At 39.8% G+C, this 25,705-nt stretch overlaps 1 long non-coding RNA gene across 1 annotated transcript in view; it reads left to right on the forward strand.

Annotated features, from left to right (window-relative positions):
• The window catches only part of LOC135322778 (uncharacterized), a 357,083-nt gene extending 345,500 nt beyond the window's left edge, over positions 1-11,583 (forward strand). The window contains exon 5 of the long non-coding RNA XR_010383616.1: positions 10,856-11,583. This is a non-coding gene — a long non-coding RNA (uncharacterized LOC135322778). The remainder of the gene's footprint in view (positions 1-10,855) is intronic.
• Positions 11,584-25,705: the final 14,122 nt, after the last annotated feature.

Here is a 25,705-nt window from a genome sequence, read left to right on the forward strand (position 1 = left end):
TATATTATGACACCACAACAGACAACTAACAGAACTTTCTCATGAGGCAGCCTGATGGTGCTGAATTAAATCATCTCAGATCAATCCTGGGACGCTTTTCTGCCCCAAGGAAGAACGTTACAAGCAGAGGATTCTACTAGCAAAGGCAGCAGCCAGCACAGTTTAAAGATTCTTTTCTATGTCAGCTTTTCCAGCTTTTCTACATTTCAGCATTAAGTGACCCTTCTGTTGTGGAGAAAAATGTTTAAACAGTCTTCAATTTAATTCAAAGAAATAGAATAGGGTTGTTTAAATTCAGAAGCAATCTAGAGGGTTTTTTTCTTCTTCTTTTCATTTAAAACCAATCGAAAGTGCTATTGGACAAAATCTATCAAGAAATTGAGAGGAAAAAAACACAGCCATAAAGTTTATTTATTATACATTCAGATCCCTTCATAGAACAGACAGTTTTTCTTTGTCTCTGAGTCACCATTGCTTTTAAACATCTTCCAGAGAATGTACAGTCAACATTTCTTCATCCCAGACGGAACCTGCATCCCAGCTTCCAAAGTACAACTAAGAAGCCAAGTTTTTCATCTGTATAATTCAGGACCCATTAGTTTAGTCATGAAATACGCTTCTAATTAAGCCAGATGTGATTTTTTTTTCAGTCAGATACCCCTTCATTTTGGATGTGTTAACAAAGCTCTTTTTAAGTCTCCCGAAGAGTTAAGACCATGGCAAAACCGATTTTTGGCAGAATCTGAGAGAGTATTAGTCTTTCTATGCTCTTGGAAAGAATCTCAAATTTAGATACTCTGTCTTTAAAAACCAGACTACCTAGAGTCTCTGTTTAAAACAGCAGAATACGGGCATGTTGAATTATTTCCCACATTTCCCTAAAATATTGTCAGCTCAGTCATGTCTCTTTAATTTTAAATGAGTCTGTAGGTTATACTGAGCCATTTTCTTATATTAACTGTAGTACCTCTTAACAGAAACTTTTCCAAGGGCGCCCAAATTTGTCTCTCCAGTGGCTTACTGAGATGCTTTTGTAGAAGTGACCATGCAGGTTTTCTGTTTCAAATGTCTTGTTGCTTTTGTTTATTTGCATCTTTGTTTAAAGTTTCAGAGGCCATGCCATGATTTCAGCCAGCCCCCTTGCTGCTACGTGTTCAGATAAATATAAGAAGGAGGAAATGCAGCTTTGGAAAATAGCAGAGGGAGACACAAAATCTTCTCATCAGCTTTGCGATAAAAAAATGACAGTGTCCTCCTGGAGGCCTACACAAACAAATGAAAAATATCTCCCATTTGAAGCTTCAAGCTATTTTCTGTATCCAAAATTAGACTTGAATTTACATTTAAGGCAGGTTTTTCATCTCATCCAGAAAAGTAATTCAAGTGAGTTTTGTAATTAAAAATGAAAGTTTATAAAGTACCCGCTAGTAATTCCCAGGGAAGGAGGAATACAAAGTGTTTCATTAACCTAATACCCATATTTTAGACTAACTTAAGGGTTTTATTAAATGATGTAAGTTGTGAAGTGTGAGCCAGAGTTCTGTATCCTTTGGAGAGACGAGGAGGGAGAAAGGTGTGTCTTGGCTTGAGTTTACAGTGGCTTTGCTGAAAATTATTGTTTGGTCTTAGAGAGTTGAAAAGGTTCTTGGTCATGCAGGTGTTTGCAGGAGAGCTGGCATGCTTGGAAGGCAGACACTAATGCTAGTAAAGAAATGATTATGAAATGATTAAGCTCGAGTTGGCCTGGACTCTTACACCAAACATATAGTTATTGAAGGCTGGTCAATTCAGAATGCTCTGATATTGGCCTGTTCTGTTCTGATATCACTGTCTTGCTTAAAGAGACGGAGCAAGATGGTGTAATATCAGGAGGTTCATGGACCTCGGGAAGCTTCTGTCCACAGACGTCCGCACCTGAGAATGGTACCTTGTACTTCCAAGCCCTTGAGATGGGCTCCTTTCTTGGTCTAAAGCTACCTAAACTGGTACCATAAGGAAGCAGTAAATGGGAAAGAAGCATAACTGGCTCTCAGCCCAGCAGGGGATAAAGGATGGTGTCCTGACTTGAATTATCTAGAAAAATCACTATTGTGTTGGGGTCTTGTCGCTCCCTTTTCTCCATGAAGGAGGCAGGGTGATCCTTCTTTAATATTCCTTGCTCAGTGGCTTTACTGTGTGTATAAACTCTTACAATTCATGCTACATCTATGTGACAGGAGGCTTGAATGGGACTCCGCCTGCGTCACGTTCCACTGAGATGCCAATTTGATGGCATCAGCCTGCTGAAATGAACGTAAGACAGATTCCCCCACCCCCTTGTGCATGTTAATTGAAGAAATGTCCCGGAGGATCTGCTCCATGACTCCTGGTTCCTCAGACTGACCAGGAATAGCAAAAGGCTTCAGAGAGTATGGGCAGGAGGTTTGGTGAAAAGACTTCTTCGGAGACAGCTGTTGAGGAGTGAGTGGTGCTTCCTCCTGACCGCAAGCCCAGTGAGGAGGGCTTCACCCAGATCTCTCAGACAGCTTCGACTTGACTCCATCCTGGGGAAAAAACAAGGTGCTGGAGGAGCCTTGGGGGCAGAGCCTGGAGAGGCTACAGTGGGGTGTCAGCCTGCACCCCACTGGTCATGAAAGCAGGTGACATGTGGGTGTTTTCCTGGACAGAAATGGGTCTTATTGGAGAGAGTCCCATATGAGGATATTTTGAGTCCTGCCCAAAAGAATCACCTGAGGGGAAGAATGATGCTCAGCAAAAAGTGGCTGTAAGTTTACCCTGAATGCTCAGGGCTGAGGGTGGGGACAGTAGTAACTGTCCAAAGTGGAGAAGCGTCCACTTAGGTCGTGAGAACTGCAGCAGCGAGGGTCCCAGTACGGAATCTCTGAAGAATCCATGAAAGCATCATATTGATCAAGGCACAGAGAGAGCCATCAGCCAGGCCCCTCCCAGGTGTGACAGCTGTAATCAGCTGCTAGGACCAGTGAGCACAAACCACCAGCCAGGTAGGATCTGCCTTCCCCTTTCACCTATACTACCTACCCGAGTGTAGACCTTGGGGAAGTCCTTAAAAAAGAATGCAAGCACATGGGGAGGAAGTAAGCAGGCAAGAGGAGAGAACAGGAGGGCAGACCCACCTGCAGGCTCACAACCGAAAGGTCTACACTGGGAGAGGAAGAAGATTTAACACAAGGTTCTATCTAGAGCTTTAGTTATAGTCACTATGTGCAGTTGGGCACTTACTCTAATTAGGAATTGAGGTTGTGTTTGTCACTTCAAGTAACCACAGATCACTAAAGAGTAAGCAGAAAAGCCAATGGGAATGGCTAGAACTCACTGGGGGCAGGAGAAACTCATCCTCAGTGACGAAAGTTTAAAGGGATAGTAGGTTAAAAAAAATAAAGTTATATATATATTAATAGCATCCTATGAGTTTGGCTTGTTGTAGGTTTAGGTTGTAAGTAAACGGGGAAGATTTAGGAGAGTAGTTCTTAATCTGAGCTTTTTATCCAGTCACCTAAGGAGATGGTCCGAAACACACGTGCTCAGATTTAACTGTAGACATTCTGATTTGTCAGTTTGTGGCGAAGTCCCAGCAAGTGTATTTTGGGGCATGATGGGGGGAACCTCCAGAGAATTCTGATGCTTAGTCCTGACGAAGAACAGTTTACTCACACAAACTGTGGATTACAGGCCAATAAAAACAAGTCATTGAAACAAAACAGGTGTGGGAAGGACTGCGACTGCCTTTTCGAATCAGAATTAATTTTGAGTTAGACAGGCCACGTTGTTTAGGTCATACTTTGGGAGGATGGAGAGCTAATGCCAAAGGAGTCACAGCTCAGCTGATGTTCCAAAGAGCAATTTGTATGCAATTACACATACAATTTGGAAGCAGGAGGTGGTTGACGTGGGGACACTGCCTTGTTGAAAGCAGAGAGTCCCCAAGGAAGAGGGGCATCCGGGGAGGAGAGTGCAGTCTGGTGCCTGCATGAGGATTATGGCTGGAAGAGGCCTTTAAACATCGCTGCTGAGTTTCTGAAACTCTTGTTCTAACCTGAAGCTCCTTCAACTGGAATGAATGCTCAGCAGCTGAAAGTATATAAAATCTTACGTAGTCTTCAAGTTCAATGATATGGCAAATTATAGTTAAGAATGTTCGGAGGGGAAAAAAAAAATCAATGTTTCGTATTGTATGGGGCGGCTAGAACCAGTCTGCTTTTTTCAAAGCCTCCTTTGAGTTCACTTATTTTGCCAGTGGGTTGGCACAATCTTAACTACACTCAATGGATCATGTGCACAGGACAGAATCAGCCTCTTCTTTAAATTGGTGCAGTAAGAGAGACATAGATACAATATGTAACTGAACCTTCCTTTTCCCCTGCCTGAAAGTATATTTGAGAATTGAGTTCCTTTAGTTAAAAAACAACCACAGTAATTTATTCAATGCTTTGCACTTTTCCAAGTACTCTTATGGACAGTATCCGCCTTTTTTTTTTTTTACTCATATCAATCTGAGGAAGAAAGTCAGGGGAAATACTAAAATTCAATCAAATGTCTTAACAACTGAAAGTAGCTAAAACCCCTAAATGATCAAGTCTACCTTTTACTTTTCGCTTGGACTCTGTAGGCACTTAGGCTGTAACTCTGAACAGCTTCATGGTTTACCTGTGCAATTTAGTAGAAAGTTCTTTTATATAACAGAAAAATCTTACTTTATCCCAGCAGGAGCCTTGTGTGAGGCACAGAAGGGGGGTCCGGGTACTGTTACGAAGTGGCTCCAGGCCTGAAGGACCGGGAGCATCTCAGACCCTGAGAGTCAATATTCTGCATCTGTGCATCACTTTCGGACAGCCAAGCAGGGGTGTAAGGTCTCTCTCTTAAGACTGACCATCACGTGTTTTCAGCTCAACAGCTGAGTCACCACGGTTGACAATGCTCCTGAGACGTTAAAGCTCGTCCTTATACTTAACAAGCACCTGCCCCCGTAGGTGAGGATGTGGTGGAAAGGGCAAACTTGAACAAAGTGTGAAACAGAACATCCTAAACCTTACTTATCTAAACTGCAAGTCTTAAGTTGGTAATTCTGGAGTTTTGGGGTTGAATCTTGGAGAAAGGATCCACGAGATCAAATTTAAAACATCTTTGTGGAAGTCCATGGAAGGCCAAATGAGTGAAACTCCTGCCACTCATTTGCTGCCCAGTATTTCTGTGTATAATCTTTATGAAAATGTTTTGCAGACTCTGGGCACCACAGCTCAGCACTGTAAATAAGGAAAGAGGTTTTGGTCTGAGTCCTGATCCACAGAGTCACCATGTAGCGTTGGTCAAAGCCTCTTAACTTCTGCTCACCATCTTTCTGACATCTGTAACATTGGGGTAATACCAGCTACCTAGGTCACCCCTGGGGTATTAAAATCACAAGGGATAAAATCTGTAAAAGTATTTTACAACCTTCAGACCACTTTACAAATAAAAGACTGTTCTTCCTAGAAAATGCCTGTAAAAACGCCACCCAGGCAGCCCGTAACAGAACACTGTTGGGCCTTCACAGCTGCTGTTCGGAGCATTTGTCTGAAAGCCTCTCATTTTTTCCACTCTTGCTGATTGCTCTCTACTCCCTTCTTGCATCACTCTGGCCCTTGACCATCTGGGCATTGCCTCATGCTTCTGGCTTTGGCTTCATGACAGAGCTGACTTCTCTGTGTTGACCTCTGGCAAACATCCTACCTGACCGAGTTCTGGTCCTCAGGACCCCATCCTAGTGTAAGCAGGTCTTGCTAGTGCCTCTTCAAGATCCGCCCCTGAAGGCGGAAGGGGACATGTCCCTCTTTGTCACCTCCAGACTCCTGTGCCCATTTCCTAGGGTCTGGCCAAATGGCTCTGCGTGAGGACATAGGACAGTACTGTGGGACACAGCCAAGGGAGAAAGGGAGCTTGTCGCTGTCCACAAGGGTCAGTAGTGGGGTGACCATGGAGACACACGGGGCTGTGCCCCACTCTGCTGCACCGGCTCCTGCCCGGGGACTCATTCCCAGGCGATCAGGGGCAGAGAACCTCTTCTCCCTGTTCTGTAAGGACAGACCCCCTTCCGATGGACAGGAGAGAATGCAGCCCACTGTCCTCTGCATTCTGACTCTTCATGCTGACGAGCTCCTTAGCAAAAATCAGTACCAAAGAAGAGCTTGGAGAGATCAGACTTTTTTTTGCTCCCACTTTAAGGTGAAGATTCAGAGTCAACGCGATTAGTCACAGCACACTGGGAAAATCCTTGACAGCACTCTCGAAGCTCTGCACAGTGGGATTTAAAGTTCTCACAGGAAACGGAATGAAAGGAGACATTGACTTGTTAGGTTCCAGCATGTGCCAGGCACTGTGGACGACGCGTGACGATGTCACTCATCTGATCTTCACGTCAATTTTGTAAGGCAACTGATGGGCATCTGTCATTTGTGACCGCCCAGTATATTATGACTACCGCCCTTACACTCTCATAATTTCCCATGTTATCAATTCTGCCTTCCCCCAGCATTATCACTTCAGGCGAACTGGCCGCTCCAGCCTCCCTTCTAACTCTGGGGCCAGCGGAAAACCTCAGCCAGGCCCATCAATCCATTGCACTCACAGGGGAGGCTTCCAGGGGGAAGTGAGCCATGCGAGAGTGGAGGCTTGTCAGGGCACACGCTGCACGTGTGGGTGACAGCAGCAGAGTCCAGTTTTGGATGTTGTGATAGCAGTTGTCAGGAAGGCGTTGCAGGAAGGTGGAGCCAGCGGCGACAGGCTCCTCCTGGGGTCACTGCTGCACCAGGGCTGTCATGATGGTTTTTGAGAGCTTAGCCTGGTCTCTGTTTCTCTCTCACCCTCCCGGCAATTCTGAGCTCCCTCAGGTACTTTAATAAATTCCCTTTTTGAGTATGAGAAAACGGACTCCCAGAGGCTAAGCAACTTTCCAAATGTCACACAGTTAGCTAGAGATGAGATGAAAATGGAAACAGTGTTGTCTCCACAAGACGCTAACCTGTTTACGGAAACACGTTGATCTTATTTTAGCCCATCCTCTCTTATGTGCTGTCATGTTTAGGGTGTTGATTCAGTCTTCTTTGCTCCAGGCTAGAACCTACAGGCTGACAACGTGACCATGAAAGCATCATGATCCTTCGGATAAAGAGGGCAGTTTTGCAGAGAATTACAGTGACTAACCTTGGCACAAGCATCTAAGTGCCGCAACATGCTCTCAACTGAAATGACCCTCGGTGACTCAGATGTGTCCCTCCAGCAGTGGGTTATGCTCTCTGTGACGCGCTCTGAGTCATTTCAAGACGTCCATGTGTCACTGAATAGAATCCGCAGCTCTTTATCAGACAGAACCACATTGCTGAGAATTGTCAGAAGCTGCAAGGGCCAGTGGGCTTGTTAGTGACTCAGAAGGGAGCCAGGAGGGTGGAAGTGAGACTTTATACCATGACTTGTTTTACTGCTCCTGGGTGGTTTTCACATATGCCTTTTTTTAATACTCTTTGATCCAGACATCTCAGCGATGACAAAGCAAGTGGCCCTTTTGGAAACATGCTTTGGGAGCTAGAAAGGGATATGCATGCAGTAGACGGGCTGGCAGAACTGAACAGTCTCCAAAATTGAGATGTTCATCGTGAATAGGAACCTGTGAATTATACAGGTCAGCGGTTTAATCTCAGCCTAACATCTCCCACTCACATGCCGGTATGTTCAGAGAATGAAATGGGCGTCGTATCGTCCTAAGGAACCCCACTGGGAAGCAAACCTGCTGAAAAAAGTCACCACAAATCAAAGTGTAAGCATTTTCAAACAATCAGCTTCTTGTCACTATCCCTGTCTTCCATTACATGTGCTGTGTGCACGTTGGGCTTTAATATCAGTTCTGAAATAACGGTATCTAGTAGCTTTCCTCGTCACCTGCTTCGTTAGACTATCCCTGACCTGCAATTACATTTACATTTTATTTTGGTTCTAAGCTACTGCAGTTGTCACTTGATTTTAGCCTGGTCCCAATTCTTTTATAAGAGGAATTGAACCAAATTGTCAATTGTGGGACGTTTCAAGATATGAATTGTATGTGCAAAGCCATGCAGGCTAAAAATGGGGTGTGTGCAAACCACTGACCTTCTGAATCGGATTTTTAATGCCAGATTTTTAGTGGCAAAATTCTAATTCCAAATGAAGTCTTACTCAAAACTCCAACATATAAAATAGATACATGGGATATTTTTTGCAAGGTTATAGGTTTTACGTGTGTAAAATGTACTTGTTTAAACATCAATCAATGACAATAGTGAAGTCATCTTAACATACACAAAAACTTGAAACCCAGAGTGTGATTGACAGTTATAGTCGTATTAGTATCCACATGCAATACGCTCCTGTATATTTTGGGTTGCACGGTAATAAGAAAAATGTAATTCATACAGGAAAGCATTATAAATGTGGAAAATTTACTAGCTTGCTTTGAAACCTCAAGGTATGATTCAATAATCATGATTCTTAAAACTTTAATTAACAGTACTATGAAATTGTGTACCCAGGTTGAACTTTATGAATATAAAAGTCAAACCAAAAGCACCCAAAACTGAAGAGTACCAAAAATATCTACACTATAGTATCATTGTGGTGCAACCTGTCATGTGTGCATGTAAGTCACAATTCATGAGTATTCAGTGACAAGGGCACAGACTGAGAAGCTGTATTGAAACATCCTCTGGTATTTACTGAGGCTTATGTGTGACACGAACAACTACTTCCTCATACATTTACATATAGAAAGAAATGTACAGGCCCAAAGTTGTGTGACAGTACACAGTTTCCCCAGTCAGACACTTTTACAGAAAGTTCTCATATTTGTAGAAATGGCAGAAGCTTTAATCCAAATCTTGAGCGTGATGGCATGCACGCACATACACAGAGAGTTTACTAGCACCACACGTTGACAACTTAAGAGGTTCACCTCATGTTAAAAATGTAATTCATTCTGTTACACAACATGGTGATTCAGTGTTTCTATACAGTTTAAATTGATCACAATAAACCTAGTTACAATATGTCACCATACAAAGATATTACATAGTTATTTACTATTCTCCACACTGTACTTTTCATTTACCTCTTAATCTCCCATACCTATTTCTTTCCTCCTTCCACCCACATCCCCTCTGGCAACCCATCTGTTGGTCCTCTGAATCTGTAACTCTGTCTTGTTATGTTTGTTTAATTTTTTTTAGATTCCATATATAAATGAAATCATACAGTAATTCTCTGTCTGATTTACTTCACTTAGCATAATACCCTCTAGGTCCATCAGTGTTGTCACAAATGACAAGGTTTCTTTCTTTCTGTGGCTGAATAGTATTCCATTATATCTACATACCACATTTTTTTTTATCCATTCATCTATTGATGGGCACTGTGGTTGCTTCCATATCTTGGCTATTATAAATAATGCTGCAATGAATATGGGTTGCATATATCTTTTCTAAATAGTGTTTTTGTTTTCTTTGGATAAATATCCGGGAATGGAATTGCTGCATCATATCATTGGTAGTTCTATTTTTTTTAATTTTTTGAGGTATCTCCATTCTGTTTTTTTTTAATAGTGGCTGCATCAATTTACATTCCCATCAACAGTGCATGAGAGTTCCTTTTTCTCCATATCCTTACCAACATTTGTTATTTGTTGTCTTTTAGATAAAAGCCATTCTGACGGGTGTGAGGTGATATTTCAATGTGGTTTTGATTTGCATTTCCTTGATGATTAGAGATGTTGAGCATCTTTTCATGTGTCTGTTGGCCATCTGTATGTCTTCCCTGGAAAAGTATCTATTCAGAATCTCTGCCTATTTTTGAATCAGGTTGTTTGGTTTTTTGATGTTGAGTCATATGAGTTCTTTGTATATTTTGGGAACAAATGTAACATATCACCTTGGAGTGGCTCAATGTTTTTAAATTGTGATTTTGAAATACCAAATTTCAAACACTTGCCAAACCTTCAAAACTTCTGAGAAACTTGAGTGTCCCTGAACTCTGAAAACCTCTGTCATAAATCACAACCAATAAATTGAAATAAAGGATTAAAGAGAGAAAGCAAACTCTTCATCTCCATGACTGTGACTGACTCACAGTGGAACTAGCACAATCCATCTGTCCAGTCCACGAAGCGTATTCAAACACGGATGGGTTTACCGGACCGAGTGGATTGCTCTAATCCTCCATATGAGACCAGCCATGGCACAAACTGCTGGGACCTGGGTTTCAAGCTACGCAAGTTGCTAGTGTTCACGTAAACATGTTCAAATGATTTCAGTCAATATGAAGAAATTCTTATTCATAAAATAATAAAATAGCATTTGGCCCAGAGTCATGGTCCCATGATTTAGCCTATTTCCAAAGAAGCCTGAGAAAGGGTCATGCATGTTGAGGGCTCTTAGCAATGATCTGATGCCTCATAACACATGAGGCTGATCAGAGGTGAGAACGCTGACACGAATATGTCACCCACCAGATCTGTTTGCCTTCCAGCAACCGAGGCAGTGTTTTGCTAATGGCAGAGGAACTCTGTGGTGGAAGGTCTATAAAGTCTATGAATCACTTGGTGCCCTGTCCCTGTAAAGTGTGTAAACAACCCTGACTTTTGGCAGGATAGTTACATATTTTGACATTTTTAGTAGCTACAGAGATTGATCGTGTCACATTGCTCCTTTAGTTCATTTCCCTCAGAACTCTGCTTGCTTTCAGTACATTCGGTGTTTAAATTCCTACTCCTACCCCTGCCCCACTTACTTTTGGCAGCATTAAGTATAACTTTACTGCTTCCCAACTTATACATCTGCAGGCTCGAGAGAGAGAGATGGAAGTTGCTCCTTCAAAGTCTTCTGGGGGAACCAAGCAGAATTCAGTTCCCATACAGCACTGAGCAATCCTGCTAAAGAAAGGAGCTTGTCACTGCTAAAGAAAGGGTGGCATTTCCCTGGAAGCATGGCCATATATTTTTGGTCCAATGACCATTACTGTAGAAGGACTTCATTCAGGCCCAGATCTGCAAGCCAGGACCACCGCAGACCTGAGGAGTATGAAGAGTGGGACTCATCTCAGCTTGCACTAACCGGGAGATTTCTACACTGGTTCTTGGATCCTCTCATTACAGAAGACCCCTGGAATTCTGATGAGAAGCGGTGAAACTCTATAGAGATTTGTCACTTTCAGCTGGGCCTGATTAACCAGAGCTCAACCTCAGAGACACTCAGGATAAGCCTGGCAAATCTCCCCATAAGTCTAGGAGCAGGTATTGGTCTTCAACATAGGACTGATGAAACAAAACCCTCAACTGATGAAAACTGACAATGTGCAATGTACAGAAAGCCCTCGATGGATACTACTGAGGAAAAGGAAAGTGGAATTATTCTTCTCTTCAACCATCCCAGGCCTGAGTGTGGTTTGAAAAAAAAAAAAAAGATGGAACACAAATTTTTCATGGAGCTCATAATTCAATACCAAACTGAAATTTATTTCAAACGGACTCTTTCTGGAGCAAGAAATTTGAGATTTTTTATCACCCTCGTTCTTCCCCCAAAATAAAGGCTCATGACTTCAACAAAAGCATCGTAAATAGTCTTAGGAAATACTAAGTATTTAGTAATTATTTCCTAAATATTTTCTAAATACTTGGGAAACCTCAAATCCTATGACCCACAAGCCAATCGCTGTTTGTCTCAGTTGAAAGGACTTGAATCTCCTCTTTTTTAATGTGTGTCTTCTTTCACAAACTTGTCCTGGTAATGGTCTCAAAAAGGTAACCCTGAATTACTAAATGGTCCTGTCTCAGATTGGCACTCAGAGGAGGAAAGGAGGCCGTGGTCCGTGATGGCACGCTGGTGCAGAAAGAGCACCGGCCTAGGAAAAAGATGATCTATGAGACAAAGTTCCACCACTTCGCTGAGTGGCCTTGGGCAGCTTCCTTAATTCCTCCAATGCTTGATTTTCTTCTTTGAATAGTCAGAAGATCATGCTGTGGATGCATTTTATATACAGTATGTCAAAGAGCCTGCCCAGTGTTAAGTGGAACACGCTGTTTACCCATCATCTTGCTCTGTCCTCTGACCTACAGTATTTCTTTAGAAGCCACTGCCTCTTCCTTGTGTTGGAGTGAGGAGTGGGAACCCAAAAGGCATTTATGGATGGGAAATTCAATCTGCTGAATATAAAAACACCAGAGTGCAAAGTGTAATTGTAATGTGCCTAGAAAGACAGTAGAAAGAAACTTGTATATCATGGACTCAGTAATGGGGAGATTCCTTTAAATTAGAATTGTGATCCTTCTTCCATGAATAAATCTTCAGCCTTAACACATATTAAATGAATATAGAGCAAGTTCCTCCCCTACCTCAAAAAAGCATGGTTTTTAGCGGAGAGAAAACAAAGAAATAATTTAATTCAGTGCTCTTGTTTTGGAAGTAAATTGAGACTTGGAGCTTAACGGCCTGCACAGTGTTACAGGACGGTGGCAGGGGTGCTGGGACTCGCATGTCACTCTTCTGATCCTCCGTCTCCTGCTCGCTCTGCCGCAGAGGAGTGGGAGCGTGGATCACTGAAAGGGGAGACTGCGAGTGTTTATAATAAACCACAGTTTTAGTTCCCTATGAGCCAATCGTCTTTGAAGCTTCACTAATAGCAGCTGTTTCCCCTTTTCTGTCCTTTAGCTGGTCCCCAGAGCACTAAAGAAGGAAGCACTGTGGGTCCCAGCAAAGCAGCCCTGATTCCAGCAGTAATGGGTCTCCTGGGACAGAGTACAACCTCATCACAGCCTAACATTTAGATGATCCCACCGAGGGCTCCCAAGTTCTAACATAAAAATCATTGAGAAACGTCTACATTTGTATGGAAAGGACTTTCAGTAAAGCCCAATGTTGAGATGAGCCAGAGGTAGCTCAAAGCCTCCCTTTCCCCTTGATTTCACAGTTTTGAAAATAAAAAGAAACCATTAGAGGGTGGATCTATATCCTAGGCTTTTTAGGAAAACAAAAACAAAAACAAAAAACGAGCTATCTACCAAAACACTGCAATTAGCCAGATTTTTCTGGTTGAATCCACAGACTATTTAAACATATATTTAAATAAAAAACTGGATAGAATCGTTTTCTTTTAAAATAATTATGCTATATCCCAGTCTTGCAACCAAAGCACATCTGATAAAACAGAGGGAAATTTTGTACAAGGGTGAAATTTTAGCATGGTTGGAAGGAGCGTTTTCCAAATGAAGAATATTAATATCTCAGTTCCCGGGGAAAAAAAGAGGAGGAAACAGTATCTGTAGCTTGGAACAGTGACTGTGGTTTTCAGGTGACAAGTAAGGAGCTGAGACGGCTAATTACCATCCAGGAGGTGTCATTAAAATATTAGCTCATGAAGTGAGATTATGGAGTGCAAGCCTACGCAAAACTGCGTATTTGTCTACACATTGAGACGAAGAGTTACTTTTCTTTATCGTGATTGTTATTATTGCTGGAAGGGTAAGAGGCTATTACATAGGTTGAGTGAGTCTCTACTTCCACATGTGGTCTTGTGCTGCCTTTCATGGAGGAATTCTAGTATAACGCCAGGTCACTGGAGCACGTTTCTAGCATGCCCCGAACTCTGAATAACGCCATCATTACTTTCCACTTTCACAGGCCCCAGAATGTGAGCATTTTTTGCACTGAGCTTACTCGAAGATTTTTCCTATAAATGCAAATTTTTGTGAAGCACATATTTAAAGATAATTTATACAAGCTTATCAGAATTCATTGAGGAAAGAAAGAGGTGGGTTTGCCACCCAGATAGAGCCTGTTAAGCGCAGTGATGTAAACTGCCACCTACTAACCTGAAGTGGGAGGCTTCTGTCTTCGGGCTCTCTTTGCCCTCTGTGTGCAGGGACCAGTTTTTCTATTTCACTCTGGGAACTCCAAGGTTTTGAACCAACAACCAGATTTTAGATAATGTTAAGGAATTAGTATTAACAGTTCTGTGAGTGGCATGGTATTGGTACAAAAGCAGACATATAGACCAATGGAACAGAACAGAGAGCCCAGAAATGAACCCACAAACTTTTGGTCAACTAATCTTTGACAAAGAAGGCAAGAATATACAATGGAATAAAGACAGTCTCTTCAGCAAATGGTGTTGGGAAAACTGGACAGCAGCATGTAAAGCAGTGAAGCTAGAGCACTGCCTTACACCATACACAAAAAAAACTCAAAATGGATCGAAGACTTAAACATAAGACAAGATACAATAAACCTCCTAGAAGAAAATATAGGCAAAACATTATCTGACATACATCTCAAAAATGTTCTCCTAGAACAGTCTACTCAAGCAATAGAAATAAAAGCAAGAATAAACAAATGGGACCTAATGAAACTTACAAGCTTCTGCACAGCAAAGGAAACCAGAAGTAAAACAAGAAGAAAACCTACGGAATGGGAGAAAATTTTTGCAAGTGAAACCGACAAAGGCTTGATCTCCAGAATATATAAGCAGCTCATATGACTCAATAAGAAAAAAATAAACAACCCAATCCAAAAATGGGCAGAAGACCTAAACAAACAATTCTCCAAGGAAGACATACAAATGATCAAAAAGCACATGAAAAAATGCTCAATGTCACTAATTATCAGAGAAATGCAAATCAAAACTACAATGAGATATCACCTCACACCAGTCAAAATGGCCATCATTCAAAAATCCACAAATGACAAATGCTGGAGAGGCTGTGGAGAAAGGGCAACCCTCCTACACTGCTGGTGGGAATGCAGTTTAGTACAGCCACTGTGGAAAACAGTATGGAGATTCCTCAAAAGACTAGGAATAGAATTACCATATGACCCAGGAATCCCGCTCCTGGGCATATGTCCAGAAGGAACGTGACTTCAAAATGACACCTGTACCCCAATGTTTATAGCAGCACTATTTACAATAGCCAAGACATGGAGACAGCCTAAATGTCCATCAACGGATGGCTGGATAGAGAAGAGGTGGTATATTTATACAATGGAATACTACTTAGCCATAAAAACCGACAGCATAACTCCATTTGCAGCAACATGGATGCTCCTGGAGAACGTCATTCTAAGTGAAGTAAGCCAGAAAGAGAAAGAAAAATACCATATGAGATCGCTCATATGTGGAATCTAAAACAAAACAAAACAAAAAAACCACAAACAAAGCATAAATAAAAAACAGAAATAGACTCACAGACGTAGAATACAAATTTGTGGTTGCCAAGGGGTGGAGAGTGGGAAAGGATAGACTGGGATTTCAAAATTGTAGAATAGATAAACAAGATTATACTGTATAGCACAGGGAAATATATACAAGATCTTATGGTAGCTCACGGAGAAAAAAAGGTGACAATGAATATATATATGTTCATGTATAACTGAAAAATTGTGCTCTACACTGGAATTTGATACAACATTGTAAAATGATTATAGGTCAGTAAAAAATGTTAAAATAAAAACAAACAGTTCTGAGAGTGATAATGGATTTTTTTTTTAAGTGTCAATGTCTATTAGAGGTCCATACTTGACTTAGAGGTGAAACTCAACAATGTATGATATTTTAAATATTCATCAGTGGAAAAATGTAATATGGTATGAGTGAAACTAGATTGGCAAAATATTGATAGTTATTGAAGCTGGGTGCTGATTAATGAAGGCTGATTATATTATTCTTTTAGTTTTTAAATGTTTTTAATTTTTCCAATAAAAATACTTTAAAATGTTGCTTTGATTATTATACACTATGAGACCAGTAAGCAATTATAAGAATTACACATTAAATGGAGCAAAAAGTCTGGGTAAAACACTGAAGGATTTCTGTTTCCTGGTGTCCTGATTTTTTTTTTTTTTTGATTTATTAAAAGAATTAAGGCTAGTCATACTCTAAAGCAGTAAGTTGGGTACTGTTAAATTTGTTACCATCCAAATGAAAATTTCTTGGCAATGTTAGTATTTAATATAGAACTCATTAGATTCAGGTTTGGCCGTGTATATTCATGCTGAAGCAGAAAGAGTGCAGAGCTTGAGACAGATGGGCCTAGCTTCATCTCCATGACCCACAATTAACACACAATTTGAAGTCTGTACTTATAACATTTATTTTTCTCTTTAATCCCTCATGTATTTCTCCTAAAATACAGAACAAAATATTTCTCCAAAAAATGCTGTTCGAGTTACATTCTTCTTTATTTTATTCAGTAAAAGAAATCTCATTTTAATTACACCAAAACCTGTATTTTACCTTACCAGGTTAAATCACTTGCGCTATGTTGAATGGAGATGTATAGAAGGGAACAGCTGCCAACTTTCAGATGCTAAGAGAACCTAAAAACCCACATGCCTCTGTGATTCAGCGTCAGTTCACTGAGGACATTATATGAAACAGTTGTAGAAGACTATTAATACAAATAACAGTAATTCAGTATCACCACCAAACACTTCAAACTGGCCTTGAGTTTCTGTAGACAAATCTTTAATCATGGCAGTAGTACATGTGTTAAGGGAACGTAACAATAGCAAGTAAGGCAGCCATGAATAGCCTTACTGTTGAAACTACAGAGAAGTAGTAAAAACCAATACACAAAGATAATCCTGTTTCTAAATTTCTACATTATCCCACGATAATACCTGAATATCAGCTTCATAAGAACGACAAATTACTGTTAAAGAGATACAATGTAAAACATTTTAAGAATATATTAATTTAAATAAAGAAGAAACCAATTCATAATAATAAGATGTGTCTATTACTTGATAATTTACATCTAAGTACAGTCTCTCCTTTAGGTCACAAAATTCAGTTTAGTAGGCAGAATCACTATTCCCATTTTCCAACTAAGTGCACTGAGAGTCAGAGACATAAAATTAGTTGCCCCAACGAACACAGACAGAGTCCAGAAACGTAGAGTCTCAGCCCTGCTGTCATGTTTCCTGGTGCAGTTCCATTGACTAGGGTAAGTCTGCCCTTGGAGAAAACTTTCAACTGCAACATTAGAAAATCCTATAACATCTAATTTTTTAAAAAAAATCTCATCACACTGCCGTAAGAATATGCATCAGAATCCATGACATTGAATAGAGGGCAGTACCAAACACGTTCTGGTCATTTAGATGTAATTGTGTCACCATTGTTCCTGTTCTATCACAGATAACTGAACTCCCCAGTTGTCCTTATCACTGTCATTGACACAGAGGCATGTCATCAACTTATGTCCTACAGGAGTGTCTAACCTTATTTTTTAAAAACAATGCACAGACGGAGCTGGATGAGCCTAAAATCTTTGCCATTTTGAACATCTGGTTAGAAATATTTCATATGTCATTAAAAAAAAAACATTAGTTATACAAGGAGTTTATTGTTCTCTCTCCCTAACCCAGGTAGTAGGAAAATAGACTGAAAGTACCCTTGATTAGCAATTTCCCCCTCCAGTAAATGCATCGGTGGGTTGTAATTAGTAGAATTCAGCAGAATTCTAATGCCTCATCAGTGAGATGATCAGCACAAAGCTCATTGCTACCAAGTCCTTAATGAAGCAAGGGAATAATGAAACATCACGTAGATTTACACACAAATTTCGTTTCTGAAATAGATCACCGAAGAGCTGATATGTAGGTGTTTCAGGCGTATTTGGCCTGTGATTTATATTCCCGCCTCTGAAAGAAGTTTGAAAGAAAAATTGAAGCAATTCCTTCTTTTCTTTTCTTTTTTTCCCCTCCATTTCTCTCTTTTGTTCTCTCTCCAAATAGTTAATAGGAACCTGGTCTTAAGTTTGTGATAAAGGAGAACTGAAGTCCCTACCAGCTCTGGAGAAGGTATACATGAGGCATAATTGCCCTTTTCTCCTCTGTCAGCAAAGTCTTTCAGGGACACTTCCACCTGGTCTAGTATTTTCTTAACCTTTGCCAAACATTTGATGGCAATTTCCGACCTGCCAGTTCTTTAAGACCTTACTTAGGTCATCTCATTTCCACAGGGTTTTCCCAGGTCCCCAGTCAAAATCAGCATCTCCTTCACTTACTGCCTGGTGCACTTTGGCCCTTTACCACACAGTTACATTTGTATGAATAGAAACCTCCATCAGCATCTAGAGCTTCCCTTCTATCTCTATTTGCATCTGCATTTCCTATTTCACTTGACTATAAGTCCCTAAGAACTCTATAGCCTCCGAATGTGTGCAGCCCAGTGTCTGCCACTGAGTGCTTGTCAACCTGGATTTAAAGTCCGTTTGGCTGAAATTGTGATTTGTCTCACTCGTGATCCCTGCCTGATAACTCTCAAATGGGTTGGGTTCTATGAACCTGATGATTAATTGCTAGACCACTGAATCAAGCTCAGGCTGGATAAATTCCAAATTGAGTCAATGATGTCATACTGTCAGATTTCACAGTGCAAAGTGATTGTGATTGAACTATCTTAAATTGTATAGTGTGTCTGTGATGTAGACTGCTCCAGAGTTACTTGCTCTGGGGCCCCAAACCTCCAGGTGGAATTGAGAGGCCCACATAATGTGTTTTTCCTTATTCTGCCACTGTCCTTCTAGGTGAACATAAGCGAGTTACTTGGAACCCCTGTGCAAAACGGAAACAATAGCATAGACTTGTAGCCGAGCAGCTTCCCCAAATCGTTATGTGGTAACGTCTATGGAGTGCTTTCTGCTTGTTAGATGGAGAGGGGTTTTGGAAAAACAAGCTATTACTGGTATGATTAGGGCGATACCTACGACAGCAGGGTCATACTGCCCAACATTTCGCCACTACTTCAGTAATTCTCTGAAGAGGTAAACTAGTCGTAATTGGAAATATTTTTAATAACATGTGTACAGGGCAACCTCAGTTAACCAAAACAGAATTACAGTCCTAAAGCAACCAGCCTTCTTCAGACTGAGAAGTCCCATGACCTTCTCAGGCAACAATAATAATGATTAGAACAGAAATTAATACTTACTAAAAGCTGACTGTATGCTAAGAACACATCTAAACGTTCTGTATGCAATACCTCACCAGTTAATTCTCACAGTAACCCTGTGAAATAGACAAGAGTTTATTCCCAACTGGTACATGAGGAAAATGGAGAGCTAGGTGAATTGATAAAGCCAACTCAGAAATTGCAGACGCAAGATACAGATGCAGGCGACCTGATCCAAGGCCTAGGATTTTAACCACGATCCTTATGTAGTTAAAAGAGCAAAGGATTGTGGGAGGAAGGGACTCTGTTCCTTTTCACCTTGTGACATCAGCCAAATTTTTTCACGTGATTCATGATGTTAAGGTTGGAAGATACACTAGTTACAGAAGGGAAAGGATCAGAGGTCAAGTTGTGGTCCTAGAAGGATCTGAGTTCCGGGAAGACTTGCTGTGGCCATAAGAAGCCGAGATGGAAAGGTAGACAGCATCTCCAGCCGTCATCTGTAAGGTGATGAGCACGTGCTTCCTAGAGTTCAGCTAAACTGCTAACACCACACTTAGTGTGACCATGGGATCAGCCCCATCCAAATCTCTGGATCACCAAAAGTTTTAGCTCTATTATTAACTAGGAAAAGACAGGATAACAAAATGCATTCACGTGTTCACAAGTTATTCCAGACTGATGTCATTTATTTTTTAAAAGAATTCCTAAACTTGCAAACAGAATGCCATCAAGGTAGAATACCTGGAATTCAGCAAAGGTTTTGGACAAGATACTCAAATGTGGACTGATAATATCATGGGGAGATGGATTTGGACCTTGTTGAAGGATGAGTGAGGGCTCATTAATGAAAAACAAGGTCAAGTTAGTGGAATGTATCTAGTTTCATGCTGCAGAGGTGTTTCCTGTCATCTTCAATGTTTCCATCAGTAATTTGGATGAGGACATAAAAAGCAAGCATATCTAATTTGTGGATTTTAGAAAGTTGGGGGACACCTGAGAGCTGAGTTGCAGAATCAGAAACCAGCGAGTGTAGCAGGCTAGGATGAGGAGTCAAATGAGCATCATACAGCATCTGCAGGGCTTGACTCGTTCTGTGCAGCTGTGGAAAGCAAACCAGAATTGGCCAGTAGAAATTATTTAAAGGCAAATTTCAGCTTAATGTACAAAATACCTTTATAACAATTAGTACTATTTAAAAATATTTTAAATGTTTCAAGAGGAAAGATAAATAAAACACCTAGCCCAGGAAGTTCTGTGCTAGATAATTAGTTGCCTAGATGGCTCTTAATTTTTAATAGAGCACTGAATGGTATATAGTTTTGTAAGAATGTGCTGACTACTTTTGTATGTCTATGTGTGCCACTGGAAAAAATAGAGAATATTAGCCTCTCTGTTGTTCAGTGAGTTTCTTCGAAGAATTAGCTCCAATAAAAGAACCAGCTTATAGTAACTCATTAAGCCAAAACTGGGTACGCGAGTTACAGCAAATTTTCCCCACGACAGCAGCGTTGCCTGTGTATTGCTATTGAATCGTGCTCTTTTACATACAGACACAGCACTGAATGAAGAGGAGACCATCCAGAGGAACCCAGAGGTCAAAAGGACTTCAGTTTTCCTCTGTTTGAACTTTACTTAATGTGCTATTCCTCCTGTTGCTTACCAGACCCATAAAATTTGGGGCTATTTTTAAAGTCAGTTTATACCACTAGAAAAGAAAAGACAAGAAAAGATAGAACATTTTAGTGATAAAATGTAGCTTCTTTGAGTCTGCTTTATTTCTGCCAACAGAATTTTTCTAATTAGTTTTCACTTAGGCCATATAACTTCTCAAGAGATTGTGTTGTCTTGATTTGTTTTAATTTAAAAGCTGTTGGGTTTTTTTTTTTCATTTCTTTGCTAATCAGATTCTACTAATATTTTTATTTTATGTATTTTGAATAATCTATGTTGGCATTAGAGTAGGGAAAATATTAAATTACATTTAAAATTACTTAAGAGTAGATTCCTGCTAGTATATTAGAACCAGTTATTAAAGAAAAACTGTAAACATCTAGGCATATTGGAGTCATGGTTGGTAATTACTATCAATTTACAAATATTCAAACTTTGCAAAACTACAGTGTTTTCCAATGGGAAAAATAGAAAAAGTGACCTTAAAGAGTACACTATAATTGAATTTCCATAAAGTAATTGGTATAACTACTTCTACCATCTAATACGTGAACATTCCAATTTAAAATGAAATAAATTCAGACTGTGCCCTAAACATATAACTGTGATTCATGCACAGACACACATATGCAAAAAACTAAAAGGCTATATCTAGATTAGACGAAACAGAAAAGCATCTCTGGTGGGAGCAAATGTTAAGGGGGGAACAGGCTAAAACCAGAGGTGTGTTGAACCCAAGATGCTGAAGCAAACAGCAGCATCCAGGGTTTGGTCTTGTGTAGTAAAGGAAACCGAAAGTGTTCCACATGAAAGAGGGTCGGCAAATAGGGGAAGATGGGGGTAGGTATTGAGAGTTAGAGTTGCTGCTTAAGTCTGGAGGCTGAACACCTCTCGTCTTCAACTAAAAGAAGTGCTCATTTTGCGTCCTTACCCACAGTTATTATAAATGCTGATCAGAAGAAAATAGAGTGCCTTACAGTCATGAAGGCGATTGTACTAGGTGCTTATGTAATTTGTTCTGTGATATGGCCAAAATCACCTCAGGCAGAAGCTTCAACACTCAATTATAAGAGCTACTATTTGTTTGGGGGCCCAAAGGTACAGATGGAGACAATTATAAAATTGATACATGGAAAAAAGTGGGAAGAAAGGAAAGAGGGAAGAGAGAGGTTTTGAGAGAAGCTTACATAGGAAAGAGGAAGTTGGAATAGAACAGAGAAGATAGAAAAAGAGAAAGAAATATACACATACACACATATACTCACACACACACACAGAGGTGGGAAAGAAACAGAATACTATCTTCAAAGTGCTGAGGAGAAATAACAGTTAACAGCTAATTAGTCACTCAAATGAGAATAAAATGAAAATATGTAAAGACGCATAAACACTAAAAGGGTTAACAGTTCATAGATCCTTATTAAAAGATCTGTTGAAGTATATACCAGAAAAAGAATAAGAGATAATAAGAAATAATGATAAGAACTGACAATGACTTAAAATATTGAGAAATTTATTTAACTGTTCACAGTAAAGATAATTTTTTTTCTGTGTATGTGTTTTTGAAGTATAACATTAAAACTCTTAACGTGATCAGGAAGGTTGCTTCACAGGTAGATGAAACAGGCTTACTGCAGTTGATGGGAAGATTCAAATACTAAATAGAGATTAACTAGAAATATTTATAGTTGAAATTTTCTGTTGAAGTATAAAAATAGCCAAGAAGATTAAGCTTCCAAACAAACAAAGAGAAAACCACATAGCACTTTATTAATCCAAGATAGAGAAAAATAGAAAATAAGAATAATGCTATCAAAGGAAAATTGCTCTGACACTTTTTTAAATGGTAAGGAAGACTTTATTTAAGACTATTGCAATAGATTCCAGACTATTACAATAAAGGAGAGAAGGCTCAACACCTAATATAGCATAGACAGCTGGAGATTTGTCAGTGAGCAGAGGGAGGGGGTTAGACAGAACACTATGAAGAGGAGACATCAAAGGTAGGGGATTCTTGCTAAACTGACTTAACAGAGTCTTGCTGAAGTCAATCCAGGGTAATCAGATATCAAAGGTGGAGAGTGAGTAAATTTGATCAGATAGGGAGAGTGATCACAGATATCAAGGTTGGGGGATGCTTGCCAAACTGACTTAGCCGGATGCTTGCTACACCTGGACCAGGCAGGCCAGAGACAGAACCCAAAGATGAAACCTAGTTAAAAAGAGGGTTCAGAGGAGCCTGATTAAATTTTGGTCAAGGAGACCAATAATATTATATTATATTATATTATATTATATTATATTATATTATATTATATTATATTTCCCAATATTTGAAATATATCATTTCTGAAGCCATTTAAATGTGTGTGTTTACATTATATTAATATGTTGCCTGGATCTTTTTGCTAATGGTGTATTTAGGATTCTCTCATTATTACTCAGAAATGAGAGTAATCCATAGTATGGTTTTCAACATATTCTTTCTAGGATTTTCTATGCTCATGTGGTGTTGACTTTGTCAAAGGGATTTTGAAGGCTTTCTTGCTTTCCTGTGCTATGGAATATTTGACTATAATTGGAATGAAGGATTAAAGGATTAGTTGAATTCATCTGTGAAATTCTTTTTTATAAAGGGGGCTCTGTAGTCCTTTGACAGCTTTATTTTGTTTATGAGGTAATTGATCTGTTTAGACTGTCCATCTCTTCTGGTGCCTGTTTTGGTCAAGTCCATTTTCTTGGAGTAGTTTCCTGGACAAGAGGAGAAAGATGCAAGGAGCCTGGACCTTAATAACATCCTGCAGCCGTGGCATGATGTTTTCAAACCCTTGTATTTCCACTTACGTGTAGCTGAACTCAATCCTGACCTAAAACCATAGGTGATAAATTATTGTTTGTCAAATACATGGATTAATAAATGAAATACACACAAATTAAGTATATTATGGATAAGTAAGATACATACTGATGAAATACCGCTAAGGTTTTTATTTTGGCTACATGGAGAATTTTTACTTCCAGATATGCTTCCTGTTTAGATGCATTCTTGTTCAGTTTAACAGTTGAAGCAAAAATATATTCACCACATTCAGAACTACGTATTTGGTTTGCTCACATGAGGTCAGACATAATCTGGCCTTTAATAATAGTCTATCATCAAGTCTGTCATTTTTTCATTGGGTAACAAGAGAGAGGTTTGTGTGTGATGAAAAGAAAAACCTCCCTTTTTTTGTGACTGAATGACTTCCCCACTCCATTCTCTGATCTGTGATATTTTACATCCTATGAGTCCCGTAGTCATGTGTGTTACCGTGTTGCTTTGTTGTATCAGGATCCTATAATTAATTACATGTATTTCTTTAATTCATTTACTTAGGCATTCATTCAACAAATAATTGTTGTGTTTCCAGGCACTGTTCTAGACATCAGAAATACAGGTAGAACAAGAAGCTGACTGGGGGAAATGGTTGGCTTTTGCGCAGTTTGCTTATAAGTCTTTGTCACATTATTCCTCAAGAGATTTTACTCTATCTTTTACTTCTTGCAAAAGGCTAACTCCCTACATGACAACATAAACAAGACTTTAAGTGCCTATATTGTTGTGAAGCCCTCACTCTAACTGTGGTGCTCCAAGGTGAGCACAATAAATTCCAATGTAATTACAGAAGCTAAGAAAAAGTGAAGGATGTCATATGTGCAAAAGAATTGCTCATGGTCTGTGGTGTGATGCTAGACGATGCCCACAGCCAAATTCCTGGAAAAGATATTTATTCCCCTCAATCTAGAGGGTGATGCAAAAAGCACAATAGACTGGGATTTGGGCTGCGTGGAGAATTCTGGCTTCCAAATGCAATTACTGCTTTGATGATTGTATCTTCTTTTTCCCAGTATTAATTAAAGTTCTTTTTAGATAACTCTGAGGTAAGAACTACTCTGAATTTAATTCTTTCTGGCAGTTCTAGAAAAGGTAGCTAAGCCAACAATGACCATCTCCGTCAAAACTAATTAAATAAACTTCTTGGAAGACTGTAATTCGTGCTGTAGGCTCTTTTTTGTGAAGTTGCTTAAATTTGCAGTTATTTTTCTGTCCCCAGCTACAGAAAAAGTAATTTCAAAATCAAATTAACTGATAATGGTGTTCATCATTTCTTAGATCCCACCCGCCAAAATGCCTCCCAACGGCAGATGGAAGCTCATTGTGAAGACCATATTCTGTCCTAATGTAAGGGACCTGGGGAGCTGGTTTGGGGTTCCATTGCTCAAAGTGCGTGTGTAGAAATCTGGAGGTCACTTGTAAACTGCCAAAATATGGAGGGAGGGACTTGTTTGGAATTCTAGAATTGGCAAGGTGTTCCTCCTGTATAGACTTTTCTAAAGTCTCTTGCCCACAGTGTTTAAAATTCTCTGAGGCTATGTTATATAAGACTCAAAAGTAGCAACCTTATTGCGTGGGTATCTTTTCTCTCCAGCATCAGTATAATCATCAAAAGAGAGAAAGTGGTACTGGATGCTGGGGTTCACATTTCCCCAACATTTCCAGCTTGATATTGATTGTTTTATTATATACTTGATGGACTTCATTGCACCCCTTACACATAAATTAATAGATGAATGTATTTTCCAAATACTCTCTCTCCATATATATTATTACTTTTTATGGCTTAGTAGCATTCCATTGTATAAATATACCACATCTTCTTTATCTAGTCATCTGTCGATGGACATTTAGGTTGTTTCCATGTCTTGGCTATTGTAAATAGTGCTGCTATGAACATTGGGGTGCATGTATCTTTTTGAATTAGAGTTCCTTCCAGATATATGCCCAGGAGTGGGATTGCTAGATCATATGATAAGTCTGTTTTTAGTTTTTTGAAGAATCTCCATATTGTTTTCTATAATGGTTGCACCAAACTGCATTCCCACCAGCAGTGGAAGAGGGTTCCCTTTTCTCCACAGCCTCTCCAGCATTTATCATTTGTGGACTTTTGAATGATGACCATTCTGACTGGTGTGAGGTGATACCTCACTGTAGTTTTGATTTGCATTTCTCTGATAATTAGCAATATTGAGC

Source organism: Camelus dromedarius, chromosome 13 (genome assembly GCF_036321535.1).
Source record: "Camelus dromedarius isolate mCamDro1 chromosome 13, mCamDro1.pat, whole genome shotgun sequence".
In the NCBI taxonomy this organism is placed as follows: domain Eukaryota; kingdom Metazoa; phylum Chordata; class Mammalia; order Artiodactyla; family Camelidae; genus Camelus; species Camelus dromedarius.